The following is a 6,000-nucleotide window of genomic DNA, read 5'->3' as shown; positions in this document are numbered from 1 at the left end:
ATACGGCGCGTTATATACACGAGGCACTTTGTACTATATCCACACACTATACAGGCCGGCCCGAGGATGTCTTATTTATAGCGCGTGCTATATAGACACAGTCAAATTCGTTTCCATGGTATTGTGAGTTATGCCTATAAAGTACATTCGGCTATGTATTGGTCACATTAAATATCACAACGGTTTATAGACAATTATTTTTTGTAAAATGAATTTAAAGATTTTACAAACGACAAACAAGTCGATAGCCACTTTATTGCTAGACAAGATGAAGATGATTTAAGTAATGACGTATCGCCTACAAAGAGACGAGACGTCGATTAAAAATATCTGCTTTGTCATTATTTAAAATGAGAAAAGTGGCCTGAGAATATTGCCCTGCGGAACTACTTTCTCAGTGAGCCCTTCGGAAGAATTTGAACAGATTAAAAATTCCGTTCCATACACAACAGAGGCCATGCCGAGCTTTAATATCTGTAGAACATCGCATATTTCAGTCGAATTTAATCTAATTGAACTAATTTGTTTGACAGTTTTTAGAATAAAAGATATCGTTCGCTGTTCCATGACATATAAAAGAATTATTTATTGTAAAATGTGAAACCCAAGCATGAAGCAGAATAGCAAATTGGTATCCTGAATTTCATAAATAAATTGTCATGTAAACAAAGGAAGCAAAGTCATATGAAGTTATGATAAGACCCAACACGAAGGAAACGGCACGGTGACACAGTTCTACGACCTTGATCGTGTGGTGACTATGAATACATTTGGCATAAACTATGAAACTATATAAAGTATTATGAAAGCCTAGAAAGGTCACATTTCGAAGGAAAAAAATATAAAAATGCCTTATTACGCGAATAAAAGCGTAATGACGCCTTTCAAAAGTCGTAATAACGCGAAAAAGTCGTAATAACGCGAAAAAAGTCGTAATAACGCGAAAAAGTCGTAATAACACGAAAAAAGTCGTAGTAACGCGAAAAAGTCGTAATAACACGAAAAAGTCGTAATAACACGAAAAAAGTCGTAATAACACGAAAAAGTCGTAGTAACACGAAAAAGTCGTAATAACGCGAAAAAGTCGTAATAACACGAAAAAAGAATAATGCCTTTTTAAAAGTCGTAATAACGCGAATTAAGTCGTAATAACGCGAAAAAGTCGTAATAACACGAAAAAAGAATAATGCCTTTTCAAAAGTCGTAATAACGCGAATTAAGTCGTAATAACGCATTTAAAAAGTCGTAATAACACCTTTCAAAAGATGTAATAACGCCTTTCAAATATCGGAATTACGCCTTCCAAAGGCTTTCGTAAAGGACTGAACAGAAACAAAGACAATTGTATTCTTACCTGTAACAGTCATTATAACTTTTTCGCGTTATTTCGACTTTTAAAAAGGCGTTATTACGCTTTTATTCACGTAATAACGCGACTTTATATATTTTCCCCTTCGAAATTTGACCTTTCTAGGCTTTCGTAAACTATAACATGTATGAAGGTATAAATAAATAATTTATAATCCATACACATTAGACACTAGTAAGATTTGCCCATAATTTACATCTGACCATAACGAAAAACCCGAAAAATGCATGGGTTTGCATCTTATCCTACTGGGGCGTGTCGATAAATACAACTACATGAATACACATAATACGTTTTAATCGTAAATATGGAACAAAAAAAAGAGAGATAAGAAAGTAGGGCAAGCCAATAATAAAACAAGAGTACCGAGATGGGCTAGCTTGGAAAGGCAAAGTGACTACGGACGGACGGCGAGACGGACAAGCACTACTACCATAACATGATACGGCCCGTTATACGACGGGCTTATAAAATGAACTAAAATCTGTATATATGTGATAATAGTGGCAGACTTTCACTGGTGATAGTATCCCCCACTCAGTTGGCACAGGTAGCAATGCTATATAGGCACTTATATTCTTTCAACTCATCTTGTATCATCACTCCCGTGCCTTGGTAGTCTGTCACGTGCCTTTCCGCGACTGAGAAGCGTAACTGTTATTATGTTTGCTTTTACACTTTTTCACTTGCCATATATTTTCAGTATACAAATATGCACAATAATTCCAATTAAACAAAATTTTCAATTGTATCATTCCTTTCATATTAAGGTTGTTCTCCAGTCTTTTAAAAACAAGACGAAGAGAAGAATTTTACACAAGGGCATGACATATGTAAGTAAAGCTTAAGAAGAAATTCGATTATCTTATCAAGCACTTACTTGCTTTCAAATATATACACGTTATCTTTAAGGCTTCAATATCAAACAATCTATTGGAACTGCTGATCAGTCAAAGATCTTGGACAGGTCAACCAGAACTACTGAATGGTCAAGGATATTGGACAGGTTAACCAGAACTGCTGAACAGTCAAAGTCTTGGACAGGTTAATCAGAACTGCTGAACAGTCAAAGATCTTGGACAGGTCAACCAGAACTGCTGAACATCAAATATCTTGGACAGGTTAACCAGAACTGCTGAACAATCAAATATCTTGGAGAGTTTAACCAGAACTGCTGAACAATCAAATATCTTGGACAGGTTAACCAGAACTGCCCGGTATATGTGGATAATTGTTTATAACAATGGCCAGTGTTTCCAAACCGTTGAAGATCGCAGTAGGACACGCTGTCATGCGTAACTGATCTTGAAAGCTGCTACTGAGAATTAATAAAAAGAAGGTTTTAAAAATTTTGTTCACCTGTTCATATAATGAGGGCAAAATAAAGACAAACCTTAAGTTACCTTTCTCCAATTTGTCAAGATTATTTTTTTATCCTGAGCATTTTTTCAGAACATGACGGGAATAAGAAATATCAGCAAAGTCAACAGTGAAAAAAGGAGTTAGGGCAGACGTGCAAAAAGAAAATCTAAAACGAGAAACAAAATAACACAGACGAGCATGCTCATATGAAAGCTCTTCCTCATCCGGGATAAATTGGACCACTGTCAATTTAAATGGATGCGAGGTATATTTCAAGAATCCTGGGATATTTTCACAGTCACCTGATACTAACAGGAAACTATTCTGGAAGATAAGAGGAATTTGTGCCTCATTTTGGTCTTCCGTGTCAATTACATACATATTGTAGACCATCTGAACAAATAGGTCTTTATCTCTTTATCAAATGGAATCCAGCGTCACATTAAGCACACCATTTTGACAACAATGAATTTAGGAACTGTTCTGTCAGCGGCAGGTGGAATTATCGGGCATCACTGTTTAGAAAGTCCTGTTCAAAGAAATATTATTATCATTATTATTACAGACTTAACGGCCCATCAACACATGAAATGCCATTAAGGCCATCAACTGGTGACAGACACAGCGCCCCAAAGGAAATAACATAAAAAAACTAAAAGATTAAAGACAAATGCTAAAATTTAAATCTTGTATTATCACAAAAAATCAAAATGGTAAGTCACAGTGTATAATATAGACCAACATCTTTCAGATAACCTAGAATTTCATAAATCTCAACAATATCAAAAAAGTCTTTAGACTTTTAACGTTACAATAAAAAATACTCGAGTAGACGGCAGGTCAATGCAGTCCAATAAAACATGTCTAACGGTGAATGGCTCAACACATCCCATGCACCAAGGATTATCTTCGCCCTTCAACATATATGAATGTGTGAGGTATGTATGGCCCATCCGAAGACGGACAAGGACAACTTCGTCTCGGTGGTTGTCTCTATAGCATGGAGACTATTCACCGATAATAGGTTTTACGGAATGCAATTTATTATCGGTATATTGATTCCATTCCTCCTACCATTGAGCTGTTAAGATTATCTGATAAATCGTTTAAAATCAGTAAAATGAAGTTTTAAAACAACAAGTATCAGCGATAAAGCCTCCTTTGCGGCACGATCTGCCTCTTCATAGCAAAAAGCTATACGAAAGTTAAAGGTTAAAGTCATAAAACAAAGGTTAAAGTCACAAAGCAATGGTCAAAGTCACAAAACAATGGTCAAAGTCACAAAACAATGGTCAAAGTCACAAAGCAATGGTCAAAGTCACAAAACAAAGGTCAAAGTCACAAAACAATGGTCAAAGTCACAAAGCAATGGTCAAAGTCACAAAACAATGGTCAAAGTCACAAAACAATGGTCAAAGTCATAAAACAATGGTCAAAGTCACAAAACAATGGTCAAAGTCATAAAACAATGGTCAAAGTCACAAAAATCAATGGTCAAAGTCACAAAACAATGGTCAAAGTCACAAAACAATGGTCAAAGTCACAAAGCAATGGTCAAAGTCACAAAACAATGGTCAAAGTCACAAAGCAATGGTCAAAGTAACAAAACAATGGTCAAAGTCACAAAACAATGGTTAAAGTAACAAAACAATGGTCAAAGTCACAAAACAATGGTCAAAGTCACAAAGCAATGGTCAAAGTCACAAAGCAATGGTCAAAGTCACAAAACAATGGTCAAAGTCACAAAACAATGGTCAAAGTCACAAAACAATGGTCAAAGTCACAAAACAATGGTCAAAGTCACAAAACAATGGTCAAAGTCACAAAACAATGGTCAAAGTCACAAAACAATGGTCAAAGTGGTCACAAAACAATGGTCAAAGTCACAAAACAATGGTCAAAGTCACAAAACAATGGTTAAAGTCACAAAGCAATGGTCAAAGTCACAAAACAATGGTCAAAGTCACAAAACAATGGTCAAAGTCACAAAACAATGGTCAAAGTCACAAAGCAATGGTTAAAGTACAAAAAACAATGGTTGAAGTCACAAAACAATGGTTAAAGTCACAAAACAATGGTCAAAGTCACAAAACAATGGTCAAAGTCACAAAGCAATGGTCAAAGTCACAAAGCAATGGTCAAAGTCACAAAACAATGGTCAAAGTCACAAAACAATGGTTAAAGTCACAAAGCAATGGTTAAAGTCACAAAACAATGGTTAAAGTCATAAAACAATGGTCAAAGTCACAAAACAATGGTCAAAGTAACAAAACAATGGTCAAAGTCACAAAACAATGGTCAAAGTCACAAAACAATGGTCAAAGTCACAAAGCAATGGTAAGCAATGGTCAAAGTCACAAAGCAATGGTCAAAGTCACAAAACAATGGTCAAAGTCACAAAACAATGGTCAAAGTCACAAAGCAATGGTCAAAGTCACAAAACAATGGTCAAAGTAACAAAACAATGGTCAAAGTCACAAAACAATGGTCAAAGTCACAAAACAATGGTCAAAGTCACAAAGCAATGGTCAAAGTCACAAAACAATGGTCAAAGTCACAAAACAATGGTTAAAGTCACAAAACAATGGTCAAAGTCACAAAACAATGGTTAAAGTCACAAAACAATGGTCAAAGTCATGAATCAATGGTTAAAGTCATAAAACAATGGTCAAAGTCATAAAACAATGGTTAAAGTCACAAAACAATGGTCAAAGTCACAAAACAATGGTCCAAATAGAATTCAAATTTTGCTGTGAGTTATCTTTTTGACTGATTGTACGGATCACAGATGGCGTCTCTCCATGGCAACCCAGCCGGGCAACCAATCGGATTGCAGGAGATCTAGAAAAAGTGAAATTTACAGTATGGAAAATTAACCGGACAAATAACATTACACATCAATTCACACATCATTTTAAGCGAGTTTAACCTGTTCACTCACTCGAACGAATCATGACAGCATGAAATCTCGTAGACGTCATGTCAGTTAGGGCGGGTTAAGAGTGACTATTACAGATATTCTACAACCCTCAGTTAGATCCGATTGTCAAGCACACAAGTACAGTGAGGAATAAGAAAAAATATCTACGTCATTTATTGCGTGTCACATTTTCGACAAACAAACAAGTTCGCTGAGTGCTGACAGAATGGCGTGACTGAGAAACATATCTGTATGCTGTGACTGACACAAAAATAACATTGTAATATACTTACCTGTAGAATATTACAAATTGTGATTGACACACAAAACTACAACATATGGCTAACAA

The sequence above is a fragment of the Ylistrum balloti genome, unplaced genomic scaffold, assembly GCF_031769215.1.
Source record: "Ylistrum balloti isolate Yb309-2 unplaced genomic scaffold, AGI_CSIRO_Ybal_v1 Utg369964, whole genome shotgun sequence".
NCBI lineage: Eukaryota > Metazoa > Mollusca > Bivalvia > Pectinida > Pectinidae > Ylistrum > Ylistrum balloti.
Note: the sequence above shows the minus strand (reverse complement) of the source record.